Source organism: Myotis davidii, unplaced genomic scaffold (assembly GCF_000327345.1).
Source record: "Myotis davidii unplaced genomic scaffold, ASM32734v1 scaffold1032, whole genome shotgun sequence".
Lineage (NCBI taxonomy): Eukaryota > Metazoa > Chordata > Mammalia > Chiroptera > Vespertilionidae > Myotis > Myotis davidii.
In genome coordinates this window covers 103,644-120,816 of record NW_006289083.1, presented here as the reverse complement: position 1 = coordinate 120,816, position 17,173 = coordinate 103,644, and the positions used below count along the sequence as shown (strand labels likewise).

Here is a 17,173-nt window from a genome sequence, read left to right as displayed (position 1 = left end):
CTCTGACCACTGGGTACACTGGCTCTTGGATCTCTAAGGAGGTGCTAATTTAGCCTCTGCCTGAGGCTACCCAACAGGAGCTACAGAGAGATCTTCAGAGTTCTTTTCCTTGTTTGGGGTTTGGAGGTGCCCAGATGAGGCTCAGCTATGACGTAACGCAAGCTGCTGTGGGGCCTTGGGCCTTCTTTTGGATGTTCTGGGTCTCTCTGACCCAGCTGCAGTTTGTTAGGTAATTTTAGATTGCAAAGGGCCAGGCCATTCATATGCAAAAGCCTCTGTGCACAGCTTGACCGGGGGGCGGGGGGGTCTGAGGGAATCAACAGGACAGAGAAAACAGCTATGGGTGATCTTAGCCCTTCCCTGAGAGGCTCCAGGTCCCAGTGTCCCACGGTAATTGCTGCAAGCTCCTCTGAGAGAAAGCCGCCCTTGAGTTCCACCCGATGCCAGACAGTCCAGTTTCTCCCGTATGAGTCTAGGTCCCCAGAGACTGGCCTGGAACTGGAATTCAGAGAAGTTAGGAGGTTGTGACTCCCTCCCGATTGAAAAAAACAATCGTGTCCTCAGTTGCCAGCCCTTTCTGAGTGCGCCTCCATACCTCTGCACTTTACTGCCACACCTCCTCTGAGTCTCAGTGTGCTTTTCTCTTTCCTTCTAGTGAGGAATTTCCACTCAGCCAACCTTCCTGTGGTTCTGGATGATGTCCGTTTTGTCTTTAGTTGTATTTTTGAAGTGGTTGTGCCAGGCAGCAATTTCAGGTGTTTACCTATGCTGCCATCTTGGTTTCTCTCTGGGAAATTTATTTTTATAAAAGTACTCTTGGTAATATAATGGGAGATATCTTTACTTAGTACTTTTAGAAAAATATAAAACTTATTGAAATAAAAAATTTTATATTAGAGAACAAAATATATGTTTTGTGCTGAAATATTATGGTCCAAATGTCACCTATTATGATCTAATTGAATGTAAAAATAAAATTTAATGAATCTGTAATTACCCTTTAACTTAATTTGTCTCAATAAGATATCTCAGGTTACCCTTTGCATTGAAACTTTCTCAGTGCTGGCTTTCAAAGATTTTAAACTGAGGACTTAAATATTCTTATAGAAGATATAGAGAAGACAAAGGTGACAATCGTTTTACATGGATTTAGGAGTCTGATTTTTATTCTTATTTTTATCAAAGGCTATATTTCTTCTGATTAGAGTTTAAAAATTGAGATCCTTGCTTACATCTCAAATATGTCTCTCAAATAAGAAATTTTCTCACATATTTTCCCTTGGGTTTAGACACCATATGAGACTATTTGAGCCTTAAAAAATTCTTAAGATAAGGGGTCATTATTTTAGAACCTTGACTACATTGATTATAGAAAGATATCAGCAGAATCAACATATTGAACAGCATCCAGCACAGCCAGTGGTGAACCTGAGGAGGGGCAGTGAAGGATTAAAGAAGACAGACAAGAGAATACAGTTGGGGCAAGGTGGGACATTGTTCTTGGATAGAGAGACAGTGACACAGCCTGTAAGCCCAGTCTTTATTTAATAGTCAGATCCAATAAGGCAAAGCAAGGGCGTGGTAAAGATGTTTACAATGTTCTCACAGGTTTTGAATATACTCAATTACATGCACCTGAGAACTCTATTAAGCTTTGTTTTGGCAGCACTTGCTGCACCTCCCGAAGCCTACATCACTCAGCCACCTGGGACCACAGGTTCGGAACATAAGGTCAAGCTTACAACCATAGCCTTTGGCTATAATTGTGCTGGGATGGTTTTGCCCTCCAAGCTGGGACTTGCATGTGACTTTGCCAGGAGAGGACCATGCCCTCTCATTAGTCCGAGGCTTGAACCTGTCCAAATGCTGTAGCTGCTCTCCACAATATATAATTTTGAGAGACTTACATTCTGATAAATTTTCAGAATTAAGTTTCTTGCAAAAGATAACCCCTAAGTGGTTGAGTGAATAGGCAATGTTACTTAGTATTCCCCACTTAAAAATTAGAGAATAGCCCATAAACCATGGGCTCTTTGAGAATAATTGATATTAAGTCACTCTTTCTGTTTAGAATTAGTCAATACTTTCAGTGAAGTCCTGTTTATATTTAATGTTGATAATGCCAGTGTCATTAGTGTAAAAATAATGTTTTAAGTAGAAGACATTCATAACAATTTATCATTAATTTGTTTAATTAGCATATATTCTAATAGGAATAGAATCTAGCCATGATTTATTACCACTTATAAATATTAGATACCTGGCACAGACCCTGTAATACAATTATATGTAATAACTAGTTCATTTGCCTTTTAAATGTCTGGTTTCAAACCACTGACTACCCCCAAATATGTTCCCCTTATATTTAATTATTCATTGATGATGGGCCCTTAGACAAAGTATAGTAGAAGCTAGGGTGTTTAAACCAAATTAATGCTATGAGTGAGAAATGTTGGTGTTTCAAAATATACATGTCTCATTTTAGTGTAATTAATAAAAATATTATTTCATCAATTAAATTAATGGTAAAGAAATGGGTTCATTGTTTGTTCCTTACCAAGTGTACCAAACTTTTTAAACTAACATCATTGAAAATACATATTTATTGTGATGTGTATTTTTACCCATAGGTCTTGAAGTTTACTCATTTTTGTTCAATAAGATGAAATGCACATGCTATGTGCCTAGTGGTATTTAGAGTTCAATAAAGGATAAAAGAATTATAATTAAAGGTTCTTATTCATCTAACAGTTTATCATCCATTTGGGGTAATGAATTATGGAGTAAAATAAAAGTTAGAAAGTAACATACATCAAAGTGCATGATGGGCTCATGCTATGGTTAAACAGGGAGAGAACGCTAAGAACAGAAAAGTTAAAGTTTTTCTAAAGGAGAAGAAATGTAAACCATCTTCCAAGAGAGGTAAATAATAAGCAGAAGACAGGGGTTAAACAATGTGAGAAATAGAAGAAGCTATAGTGTGAGAATGGGGAATACTGTTTTTTTGTTTGTTTTCTTTTGTTTTAATTTTTTTATTGATTAAGTTATTACATATGTGTCCTTATCCCCACGTTACCCCCATCACCCCCACTTCTGCCCTCTCCCCCCTGTTGTTTGTGTCCATTGGTTAGAAATCTTAGCTATTGTAAATTGTGCTGCTATGAACATGGGGATGCATATATCTTTTCTGATTGGTGTTTCTAGTTTCTTGGGATATATTCCTAGAAGTGGGATCACTGGGTCAAATAGGAGTTCCATTTTTAGTTTTTTGAGAAAACTCCATACTGTTCTCCACATTGGGTGAATATTATTTTTATGGCAGAGTAAGGAGTATTGTAGAACCAGTGACATAAGGGATCTGAGTCATATCAGAGAAATAGCCTGAGAAAAGCTATGTTTTAGGAAAATTTATTAGACATTAATATAGAGATTTAACTTGATGCCAGAAGGCATACTATTGGCTGCAGAAAATTAACCAACATTTTAAAATTTTAGATATCATTGCAATTATATATTGAAAAAATGTATATATTCAGCCCTTTCTATTCAAGCAGAAAATGATTTAACTTCCTCCTTTAGTCTGTGTGTACAAAACAAATGATGCTAACAATTATCTATCAATATGCATAGTTTTTGCCTGCGGCTAGATCATTATGGAATGTCCTCATCTTTCATTAAATGTGAAACTGAAATTAATGAGTTTGTACTACTGATTAGAATCAAAATGTGATTTATATGCAAGTGACCCCAAGGCTTTGGAGTAAAATAAGTTACAAATTAATTTATATGAACTTGGTAATTTCACATATCTGTAGGAAACATATGCACATTTTAGGACACATTTAAATTATTCATCAAAAATATGTAAAATAAATATCTATGGTAAAATATTTAAGAGTAACATTATGTGAAGGACTTAATAAAAGCAGAACACTAGGTAATGTAATTATATGTAACTAGAGACTCAATGGACGAAATTCGTGCAAGAGTAGGCCTTCCTTCCCCAGGCTGCCCACACCGGCTTCCCTCTGGCACTCAGGACCCGAGCTTCCCTGGCAGCCCCAGCTTCATCAGGAAGGTCGTCTGGAAGGACACGCAGTCTAATTAGCACATTATGCTTTTATTATTATAGATATTTATGCACATTATGTTACAGTAATTTATATAAAATAATATTAAAATAAGAATCATACTATAGCACAATGCTCCTTTGCTCACTGCTCAAGAGATAATGCCACACTTAGATGATTTAATCTTTTTTATTATAATCCCTAAGCATGAGATGAGCAAAGTACTCTCTAGCTCTAGCACCTGACTCTTAAGGAATGGTGATCAAAAGATGAGGATTAGGAAGCAAAGGTTAAGAAAAAGTTAAGTTTAGCTTAGCAACTTCAAAGTTGTGTCATGGAACTACATAGCATTTGAAAATCCTTGGGGATAATTAAATTCATACTTATTGATATCTGGTGCCTACTAAAGCATAAACACAGTGCCTCTAAGGATTTAAAATTACTTTTAAAGGATATTAACACAATCCATCATATTCACTTTGGAATTTTTTTACTGTGGTAATGTGCTGAATCAACTTTGCTGAGTCTAACCTCTCTTGAATCACTTTATTCTGTTTCACAAGTTCTCATTTTGTTGACCAAGATGATCTGAGCATAAGTTTATATAACTTTTAGCACTGAATTCTCTTTTATAAAGTTAAAAACTGGAAACTGGCCTGGAAAAAGAATCTTCCAAAATCATTTGTCTATTGATACAGCTTTAGAAACCGTCTCTACAACTATCAATAGTTTGTATTCATCGATTAGGATAATGGAATAACATTAATACTATATACATCAGAATAATAATTAAATTATAATGCATTTGGAAGAATTTATTTCAATCAGCTGTACTTCTATTGTCTTTTTCTTATAAAAAAAAAAAACCCTGCCTTTTATTATTATTTTCTTAGATAATTTTAAACATTTTTTCTTTTAGATAAACTTTAATTGATTTTCATAGGAATAAAGACTACTTTATTTTCATTGTTGTCACTATTTCAGTTTCAGAAAAACATAGTAACATACACAAAATAAGAGGACCATGGTCTCAGAACTTTAAAATTGGATAAGTTTTGTCCTTGGTTGTTGCCATTATATCTTCGCAGACCAGCCTGTTTCTGGGAAGTAGTTGAGGCTTTCAGCTCCTCAGTCCCTCTTCTGGGCAGAACTCCCCTTTGACTGCACCATTGGAGGTTTCAGTAGGGTTATCAGTCAGAACCTGCATTCTTTGCCATGAAGTCAGTCAATAAGCTGATTTCTAGATGGTGGGACCAGGCTCCTTTCAGTGAGGAATGATATTAAAGACCAAAATCTGGGTGCCCCGTGTACACATTGCCATTGGGGGTTTATTCTTGGCCTCCTCAGCAGATAAGCCAGAGTGTATATATAGGGAACTATATATATGTATATACACATACACAAACATACATACATATACATACAAAACACATGCACACATATGATATACACATATGCACATACACATGTGCACAAAAACAAATGTACACATACATATACAGCATATATTTCAGAAATCATAAATTTATACCAAATGCTTAAAATTTCAGTCCATACACATAATGTTATTGCTTATTTTACCTCATTCCATATTTGTATTTTCCTTCTTTCACTGTGAGAACCCTGGCTCTAAACACATTTATTCACTTGTTTTTATAGTACCTACTACAGGCTTGATGCATGAAAATTCATGCAAGAGTAGGCCTTCCTTCCCCTGGCTGCTGGCACCAACTTCCCTCTGGTACCTGGGACCCAGGCTGCTTCCCTCGGGCACTGCCGCCAGGCACTCAGGACCCAAGCTTCACTCCACTACTGGCTTGGCTCCAGCCCCGGCTTTGTCCAGAAGGATGCCCAGAATGACACCAGGAAGGACATTTGGCCTATTTAGCATATTACCATTTTATTATCTATACTAGAGGCCCGGTGCACAAAAATTTGTGCACTCGGAGGGGAGGGGAGGGAAGGTCCCTCAGCCCGGCCTGTGCCCTCTCACAGTCTGGGACCCCTCGGGGGATGACCATCTGCTGTCTGAGGCCTGCTCCCCAGGGGATTGGGCCTAAGCTGGCAATCAGACATCCCTCTGGCAGCCCAGCAGCCATCAGGGGATGTCACTTGCCAGCAGGGAGCAGACCTAAGCTGCAGTTGGACATCCTTAGCGTTGCTGAGGAGGCAGGAGAGGCTCCCACTACCATCACTGTACTGGCAGCCATCAATTGAGTGTCTAATGGCTGTTTTCAGGCTGCCCGCACCCGCTTCAGGGTGGGAGTCCCCACTGGGGTGCCTGGCCAGCCTGGATGAGGGGCTGAGGGCTGTTTTCAGGCTGCCCAACCCCCTTCAGGATGGGGGTCCCCACCGGGGTGCCTGCCCAGCCTGGATGAGGGGATGAGGGCTATTTTCAGGCAGGCCAAGCCTGTAACTGAAGGTCCCAGTCTCTCCTTTATTTTTTCTTCTTTTTAATACTGGGATTTATTTACCTTCTGTAATTGAAACTTTGTTGCGGCTCCACTCCAAGGCCGGCTGGCTGAAAGCAGGTTTCTGGGTTTGTTTAGCTTCTATAATTGCAACATTGTTGCTTAGACTGGAGCTCAGAGCCCGGCTGCACAGGCAGGAAGCCTTGGCTTCCTCCATTACTGGAGCAAGCAAGCCTCATGTTCGCTTCAGCTGCCTGGCTGCTGGCCGCCATCTTGGTTGACAGTTAATTTGAATATCACCCTGATTAGCCAATGGGAAGCGTAGCAGAGGTATAGTTAATTACCATGTTTGTCTATTATTAGATAGGATATATAATGAGCCAGGGGCTGTCACATACAAAACAACCTAACAGACGACCAAATAGGCTGAGTGGAGGGACAAGGCCGGCAGGGGCGTTTGTGAGGAACAACCAAATGACTGAACAAGCAGGCTGCGTGGGGCAACCAGGTTGGCAGGGGTGTTAATGAGGGACGACCAAACAACTGAACAGCAGGCTGCATGGGGTAACCAGGCCTGCAGAGGGATGCTGTTGGGAGCAACCAGGCCAGTAGGGGGGCCAGTAAGGGGCGACCATGCTAGTGGGGGAGGGGCAGTTAGGGGTGATCAGGCAAGCAGGCAGGTGAGCAGTTAGGAGCCATCAGTCCTGGATTGTGTGAGGGATGTCTGACTGCCGGTTTAGGCCCAATTCCCAGGATCGGGCCTAAAACCGGCATTCAGACATCCCCCAAGGGGTTCCGGATTGTAGAGGGTGCAGGCTGGGCTGAGGGGATGCCCCGCCCCCTGCACAAATTTCATGCACTGGGCCTCTAGTTATAGATAAAACATTTTCTGAATTACTGTACCTATAACCACATTAATCAGCAAGCATAATAGAGTTCAGATTTATTTGTTTTCCCCTACCCCCATTGCATTTAAAACTGAAAATACATAATCAGGTACTATGTTCATAAATTACTTGGATTATGTTCCCTTCCCATACTCCTTCTTTTCTTTTTTTTTCTTCCTCCTTTTTTTTTCTTTTTTTAAACTTTTTCTTCCTCCCTCTCTTGCTCTTTCTTTCTCTCCAGTGTGATTATTAAATTCATGTGAAATATTATTTGTTTCAGTTTGCTTTCAGTTTGGGTATTTTCTTTCCTTTCTTATTGATTTAATGTTATTTTTTTATATGTAGAACATCGGTGTACTTTCCAAACTCAAAACTACATGAGAGGTATACTCAGAGAAGTGATACTCCTTCCCATCTTCTTTTAAAGCCAGCTTGATCTCTCACTATCTGTCCTTTGTTTCTCTCTCTCTCTCTCTCTCTTTTTGTAATTGAGTTTATTGACATTGGTAAATAAAAGTATACAGGGTTCATGTATACAATTCTACAAAACTTCATCTGTATATTGTAGTGTGTATTTACCGCCAAGTCATCCCCTTCCATTACCATTTATCTCCCTTCTCTTTTCTTCTTCCTCCCCCCATACCTTTTCCCATCTGGAAATCACCATACTGTTGCCTGTGTCCATGAATCTATTTTTTTCTTTGCTTAATACCTTCACCCTTCTCAACCAGCTCCCAATCCCCTCCCTTCTGACACCTGTCAGTCTGTTCTCTATATCCGTGAGTCTCCACTTTGACAGTTTATTTTGCTCATTAGATCCCATATATAAGTGAAATCAAATGTACTTGTCTTTCTCCTTCTGGTTTATTTCACTTAACATAATACTCTCCAAGTCCATCCATGCTGTCACAAAAGGTAAGATTTCTGTACTTTTCACAGCTGAGTAGTATTCCATTGTGTAAATGTACCACTTTGTTCTATCCATCTATCTACTGATGGACACTTGGGCTGCTCCTAAATTATCACTATCTATATCTATAATAATAAAAGCATAATATGCTAATTAGACTGAACATCCTTCCAGACAAAGCCACAATGGCAGGGGCCAAGGCAGAGGATCAGTCAAGAGGTGAGCAGTTAGGCACAATCAGGCAGCCAGGCGAGTAATTAGGGGCAATGAGGCAGGCAGGTAGAGGCGGTTAGGTATGATCAGGCAGGCAGGTAGAGTGGTTGGGAGTCATCAAGGAAGGCAGGTGAGTGGTTAGGAACAGTTGGACATCCCCCAAGGAGTCCCAAATTGCGAGAGGGTGCAGGCCAGGCTGAGGGGACCCCCCTCCATGCATAAATTTTGTGAACTGGGCCTCTAGTATATTTATAAAAGCCTAAGCGATCATTCAACTGTTCAACCAGTTGCTATGACTTGCAGTGACCACCAGGGGGCTGACGCTCAACTCATGAGCTGCTCCCTGGTTGTCAGTGCACTTCCACAGCAGGTGTGTCGCTCAGCTGACTGACGGGTGCCAGGCACCAGGCTCACAGCTGGCAAGCCCAGCTGTTGCAGTGCAAGCCTCCCCTGAGGACACTCCCTCTGCATGCCCCTCCTCCATCCAGACCAGGACCAGGATTGGGACCTGCATTGGGATTGACTGGACATGAGCCCACAGCCACTTCTTGGTCATGGGCGCACTGGTATCACCCTAGGACAGGCACATGGAGACGGCAGCAGAGCAGCAGAGAGCCTACTGAGCGGTGGCAGCAGCAGGTGCAGCAGGCCAGGATGAGCGGGAGCAGCATAGTGCCTGGCCCAGGCTCAGGCTCCTCCCCAGAAGCCTGCCACTTCACACACTACTATATCCCTCAGGGGATGTTGGACTGCCAGTTTTGGCTCAATCCCCGCAGGCCATGCCAAAAGACCCCACCAGTGCACAAATCCGTGCACCGGGCATCTAGTTGTAAATAATGCTGCAATGAACATGGGGTGCATATATTCTTTCGAATTAGTGTTTTGGGTGTTTTTAGATATAACTGGGTCATAAGGCAGTTCCATTTTTAATTTTTTGAGATAACTCCGTACTGCTTTCAACAGTGGCTGCACCAATCATAAGGGGTCTTGTGTCGAGTGTTTCCTTCCACGTCCTGCGTGGAGTAGGGTTCGGTATCTGAAAGAGGAGCCGCACACAAATGAGAGAAAAATGACACGAGATAATTTTGAAATATTGGGGGACCAGGAGGGCAAGTCCAGAAGGACTTCCACCGATGCTCAGGCCACTCCAAACTTTTATTTGATCTGGGGTAGCCCTAGGGTAAGGAGGTTTGTCTGGGGTAGCCCTAGAGTAATTCCCTCTTCTCCACATCCTCACCAACACTTGATGTTTGTTGATTTAATGATAGCTATTCTGACAGAAGTGAGATGATACCTTATTATGGCTTTAATTTGCATTTCTCTGATTGATTAGTGAAGTTGAACATCATTTCATGTGTCCACTTTGAAGAAGTATCTATTCAGGTCCTTTGCCCAATTCTTAATTGGATTGTCTGTTTGTTTTTGGTATTGAGTTTTATAAGTCCCTTATAAATTTTCAATATTAAGCCCTTATCAGATATATCTGTGAATATGTTCTCCCATTCAGGGGGTGGTCTTTTCATTTTGTTAAGGGTTTCCTTTGCTGTCAAAAAAGTTTTTAGTTTGATGTAGGCCCATTTGTTTATTTTTCTTTTGTTTCCCTTGGTTCAGGAAATAAATCAGAAAAAAAATATTGCTATAAGAAATATCTGAGATTTTACTGCCTATGTTTCCTGTTTTCTTTTATAATTTTTATGGTTTTGAGTCTAACATTTAAGTTTTTAATGAATTTTGAGTTTATTCTTGTGTATGGGGTAAGAAGGTGTTCTTTTCATTTTTTGCACATATCTGTCCAATTTTTCCAGCACCAGTTATTATCCCATTGCATGATTTTACCTTCTTTGTAAAACAATAATTGACTATAAAAGTATGGGTTTATTTCTCGGCTTTCTCTTCTGTTGCATTGATCTATATGTTTGTTTTTATGCCAGTACCATGCTGTTTTGATTACTGTGGCCTTATAGTATAGTTTGACACCAGCTTATTCCAACTTTGTTCTTCTTTCTCCAGACTGCTGTGGATATACAGGGTCTTTCGTGGTTTATATAAGTTTTTGGAATATTTGTTCTCATTCTGAGAAATACACCATTGGTATATTGATAGGAATTGTGTTGAACCTACAGATTTCTGTGTAATATGGACATTTTAATGGTGCTAATTCATCATGTCCATGAACATAGTATAATGCTTCCACTTATTTATATCTTCCTCAATTTCTTTCTTCAGTGTCTTATAACTCTCCAAACACAGGTCTTTTATATCCTTGGTTAAATTTATTCCTAGGTTTTTGTTGTTTTTTTGAAACAATTGTGAATGGAATTGTTTTCTTTTTTGATAGTTAATTATTCCTGTATAAAAATGCAACTGAGCCCTAGCTGGTTTGGCTCAGTGGATAGAGCATTGGCCCGTGGACTAAAGGGTCCTGGATTTGATTCCGGTCATGGGTGCATGCCCACGATGTGGGCTTGATCGCCAGTAGAGGGCATGCAGGAGGCAGTCAATCAATTATTCTCTCTTATCATTGATGTTTCTGTCTCTCTCTCCCTCTCCCTTCCTCTCTAAAACTCAATAGAAATATATTAAAAAATAAAATCAAATTGCAACTGATTTTGGATATTTACTGCTACTTTACTGAATTCACTTACCAGTGCTAATATTTTAATTGGTGGAATACCTGCTTTTTAAAATAAAATCTGACCATAATTCAATATAGTTAATTTAATTTATGAAAAAACTAATTCAACATCTGGGATAATTCATACCTGGCTTCTTTAGACATAGGACAAATATTTTTATGTAGCATATATTTAATAAACATAAATTGAAATAATTCAATTTTGAGTTACATTACATATATAAAAATAAAATGTTAATTTAAAAATTTATACATGCTCACAGGAAAAGCATAGTTTTTCAGGAAAAACATATTCAATATTGATATAATAATCTACTATTTGGGGTATAATGGTAAATTATATGTTAATATGTTTCATTAAATCTTATACTAAAACATGTATTTATTTTTAAAGTAAATTCTGGAAGACATAATACATATTATATTTTTAATTTAATTACAACTAACAGGTCTAAACAATATTATTTTATTAACTAAAGGCCTGTTGCATGAAGAGATTCATGCAATAGGCCTTCCCTTCCCTTGGCTGCTGGCACTAGTTTTCTTCTGGCACCCGGGACCCAGGCCTTCGCAGCTGTCAGGCTTCACTGCTCCACTGATCCCGGAGCCGTGACACCTCGCTGCTCAGAGGCTTCAGGTAAGTTTGGCTTCGCTCCACCACTTGGAGCCTGGTATGCAAATTAACCGCCATCTTTGTTAGAAGTTAATTTGCATATTGCCCTGATTAGCCAATGGGAAGCATAGCAAAGGTATGGTCAATTACCCTTTTTGTCTTTTATTGGATAGGATACTAACAAAAATTTCCATGTATTGATTTAATGACAGAATTTATTCCTGTCACTTCAATCAAAACAACAGTTCATTCTACTCAAGAGAAATAAGACTTCCATATAAAATTGTAATTCATTCACTGCCATCTATTTACATTAGCACCTCACATTTGTTGAAGTAGCTATTAGTGACTTTTATATCGAACAACTTGTATTGCATTGGTAATTTAGAGAGGTCATCCTTCATTCATTAAATGCAAGCTGTTGTATGACTTATACTAGGTAGAGAAGCTAAGGCATTACATTTAAGAAATAACCTGAAAAAGATAACTAATATGTCCCTTCTGGAAAAGCAGTAAAGTGTTAAGGAGAAATCAGTAGAGAATATCACAGTCCAAACCAGTCAGTTTCCATTAATCCAGCATAGGTTGTAGGAGACACATGCCATAGAATAGAGGAAGAGTTCTCCTTTTTAATTCATAGACTATTTCTCCAAATAATTTCTGAAAGGAATATGCTAACACATTGTTAGTCCATGATAGCACATATGTTAAAAAAAGTATTATTTTATTTAGAGTTTAACACATTTTTTATTTATTTGAGTTTAATTTCATTGTAATTCCTCCATGTTATGGATTAATTTCCAAAAATAGAATGCAATTACATCACCCAGAAATAAGTTCTGCAGTGGCTTTTCCTTTGGGCACATGGTTGCCTTTTTAATGCACAAGGTACCAGCACCAACAAGCAAGAAAAACTGAACCACACCTAGTTCCTAAAAAAGGAAAGAGGCATGGTGTCAGAAATCTGTTCCCTGCCACAATGGCTCACCCACACAGTGGGAAAATACCAGGAACTTCAACTCGTAAATGGCCCAATGGCATAAATGCTTTTCTACTAGTCTCAGATTTTTTTAATCAAAGTAATAGTAAAACCTCAGTTAACTTGCCCTACAACTTTAGACCTTAGAGGAGGAGCTAACAAAATCTAACTTATTATGTGTATAAAAAAGAAGTTCCAATAGTAGTTTTAGAAAAAATGCCACACGACACCTTAGCATTACTTAAGGACAAATAAAGCAAAAGAAAATGAGAGTGAGAGTAAAAGAGAGAGAATATAAAGCTCTAATGAAATTCCACAGTACAGCCCAGATCAATGTGGCTCAGTTGGTTGGAGTGTTGTCCCTTACACCAAAAAATCATGGGCTCAATTTCAAGTCATGGCACATATGTATAGGTTGCAGGTTCAGTCCCCAGTCAGGGTGCAAACAAGAGTCAATAAATCAACATTTCTCTCTCATCTCTCTTTCTCTCTTTCCTTTCCTCTCTCTAAAAGCAATAAATATATCCTTGAATGAGGATTTAAAAAAATCCACAGTGCAAACCAAGGCTAATATGCTTATAGTAAAGGAAGCAAACATGTTGAGAAAGGCATACTGAATTGATGTCACCCCAATAAATTTAATTTTAAAAAGGAAAAGAAAAAGGCATAATGATAGTTCAGGTGAAAGGAAAATTTGTATAGTACATGTTTTATGTTTTCAATAAAATGCACATGAATATTAACTTTATGAAACAATAAAAGATAAGAATGATACAAAAATAGACTGAGGAAAAGAAGGAACTGGATAAATAACTAAAATAAAGGGGAGATTGATGAGATCAGAAAAGAAGACAACATACAATAATACAATAACTAAGTAAAGATGACATTAGAGACAAAAAAGCAGAATCCACACTGTGGAAAATAAAATTAGTACTGTGGAGGACAAGCCAAAATTATTTCTTACATTAAAGGGAAAAATAGATAGAAAATAATAGATTCTGAGGCAAAAGTGAACATGCAACATAGAAAGATAAAACAAAAAGTAAACTAGAGAATATTATTTATAAACTCGAGGCCCGGTCCATGAATTCATGCATGGGTTGGGTCCCTAGGCCTGGCCAGTGATCAAGGGAGGGACGAGGACAAGCCAAAATTATTTCTTACATTAAAGGGAAAAATAGATAGAAAATAATAGATTCTGAGGCAAAAGTGAACATGCAACATAGAAAGATAAAACAAAAAGTAAACTAGAGAATATTATTTATAAACTCGAGGCCCGGTCGATGAATTCATGCATGGGTTGGGTCCCTAGGCCTGGCCAGCGATCAAGGGAGGGATGGGGTGCAGGAGGTTGGCCACCAGCCCTGAGGAGGGAGCCAGCCCTTGCCCCCCCCCCGGGAAAGGGGCTGTGTCAGCCACCACCCACCCCCAATTCCCCGTCTGAGCCTGGGGCCCAAAGGCCCCAGAGGGGTCGGGAGAGGAGGCAATGGTCACCAGGCCGGAAGCAGAAGGAATGGACAGCAAACACCAATGCCGCCGTTGGTGCCCCACCAACACATGGTTTCCCGCTTACCCCCTCCTTCCCTTGCTGCTGTGCCGCCACCATGGTGGGTGGGTGGTGGGCTAGTCAGGGCCTGCTGTCCAGGGGGAGGGACCACAGGAGGTTAGCTGTGGGAGTGCACTGACCACTAGGAGTCAGCTCCAGCATTGAGCGTCTGCCCCCTGGTGGTCAGTGTGCATCAGAGTGACTGGTCAACCAGTTGTTCCAGTCATTCCAGTCGTTCGGTCATAACGGCTGCTTAGGCTTTTATATATACCGACTAGAGGCCTGATGCACAAAATTCCTGTAAGGAGCTCGGCCCTTTCAACTGTGGCAGCTTGTCACAGCCCTCGCAGTTCCAGCTTTGTCTGGAAGGTCGTCCAGAAGGCTGTCTGGTCTAATTAGCATATTATGCTTTTATTATTATGGATGTGCATGCATCATTCCCAAATAGAATACTAGCAACTTGAATCAAGTATAGTATGAGAGTGGCAGTTCATTACCAAGTGAAATGTATTCCTGTAATAGTCATAGTTCAACATTCATTAAGAAATGTACTAATATATCTCTCTCTCTCTCCCAATTTTTTTGGGGGGAGGCAACCAAAATTTTTGGTGGCCTAAAAAAAAAAAAGAAAAAAAAGAAAAGAAAAAAAAAAGAAAGAAATGTACTAATATAATAAATTGCATCAATATAGAGAAATGTCATTTTAATATCTTGATAGCTAATAATAAGACATTGTGAAGACTATGAATGAGACATAATTGTTACATACTTTAAATCAGTTTAATTCTCACAAGAACCTTATACTAGTTATTATTATCATCATCACTTACCTGATAAGAAAACTGAGATGAAAGATTAAGAGACTAAGCCAAGGTCACTCAGCTAGTAAGTGTCAGCTGTGATGTGAAGAATGCATTTTTGTTGTCATTTCAAAAGTGGGTATTTATATTTCTGTATATGTGTATAATATGTATGAATGTGTGATCTTATGTATAAACAATTAGACAAAATTGCATTTAAAATCTGAAAGATAAACTTCTGTATACCATATAACTGTACAGCAGTATATATACATTTAAAAAATACCTGAAGGAATATACATAAAAATATTAAGGAGGCTACCTACCACTGAATTATCAATTTAATGGTGATTTTTATATTATATTTTCTGCTTTTCAGTGTTTATATGCAATATTTATATGAACAAATATATATACTAAGATGTCTGTAAACATATAAATAACTAGAGGCCCAGTGCACGAAATTTGTGCACAGGTAGGGTCCCTAGACCTAGCAGGAGATCAGGGCCAATCTGTGGGACAACCAGTGGAGCGATCGGGGGACCCCTTGCTGGTACCCACCTTGGCCAGCCTGGCACCGCTTGCTGGCTGGCCCACAGCCCACTGCCCACTCTCTGTCCAGCCCCTCCCCCACAGCCACTGCTGGTTACTGCGGGCTACTGGCAGCAGGGTGATCAGAGGGCCCCACTACCACCTGCCTCGGCTGGCCTGGGCCCTGCGGGCTGGAGGAAGCTCTTGCATTGAGCATCTGCCCCCTGGTGGTCAGTGTGTGTCATAGCGACCAGTCGTTCCACTGTTTGTTTCGCCATCTGGTCTATTTGCATGTTAGGCTTTTATTATATGGGATAATACAAAAGTTATCAAAATTAGGGCATATGAAGCCAATCAGTAGTAACTTTTTCCAGATACATTTTACTGCCATAAACAACTACTGAAATGGCAAAAATCTATTAACTGTTTTCAAAAAAATATTTTCTTAAAAAAGAAGTAGGGCAAGACTGAGATGTATGAAATAATGGGAATGAAGAGATCTCTATAGAAGTCCAGTTCTCTGCCTGAGGACAATTCCCTGGGCCTGGCACAGGGCCCTGAAATTTGAGCAGAATGTGGAGATCCCACTGAGTTCAGGAGGCAGAGATCAGAGTGCTGGGCAGCTGAAGTAATTAGAATACATGAGTCTGGTTAACAGAAAGAAGGGAGGAGCGCAGAGTTGACTCAAGAAGTTTATACAGGGTTCCTCATGAGTCTTTGCCTGAAGTCTAGTCTATTTTTGTATTAAGATTAGAAAAAAAAACAGTGCTTACGTGATAGCAACATAGCAGCTTATGGAGTTGACAGCAGAACAGAGATTGGGAGGTCAAAGAGTCCTGTAAGAAGAGCATTAGGGAATACTGAAGTTTAAGCCATATTAGAGTAAAGAGACCTCATATACGTATATTCCTGGCAACATGAAGAAAACCAAAAGGCTCTTTCATAGCAGTTAGAAGGATGCCCTGGAGTAATGTTGTCTAATGGAGGAAATAGTAAGAACTTTAGAGGATTGTTGAGAGGATTAATTTTTTATCTGAAGTATTCAACACATATATCATTATCATTACTATTATTACTATGAGCAGGGCATGACACTGTTGAAAGAAGTATATCAAATCATGGGGCAAAGCTATTTTTATTTTAATTTCAAACTTTTAGAAGAAAAATGAGACTTGGATAAAGTGAACTTAAAAAGAGTAGCTAACTAATAATATTAGGAACAATTAGAGTCAGACTTCAGGAAAGTTAGGCAAGTGAGTACATGACTGCATGCTATCGTAGTTCCTATTGCTACTGAGACAAATACGTTACCCCAAACTCTGTGGCTGAAAAGAACACGAATTTGTTACCTGACAGTTCCAGAGGACAGAAGTCTAAAATGAGGATAATGGGGCTAAAATCAGAGTGTTCACAGGGCTGGTCCTTCTAAAGGCTGCAGGGCAGAATCGGTTTCCTGGCCCTTTCTAACTTCTAGAGGCTGCTGTGCTCAGCTGTGGATCCTTCTCCATCTTCAGGTGAAGCTGCACATGACCTTCTCCCCTGCGTCACATCTCCTCTGCCTCCATCTTATAATGA

The 17,173-nt window shown here is 39.5% G+C and overlaps 1 protein-coding gene across 1 annotated transcript in view; it reads left to right on the top strand.

Moving 5' to 3' along the window:
• MDGA2 (MAM domain containing glycosylphosphatidylinositol anchor 2) overlaps positions 1-17,173 on the top strand; it is a 939,200-nt gene that overhangs the window by 896,578 nt on the left and 25,449 nt on the right. The window lies entirely within an intron of this gene.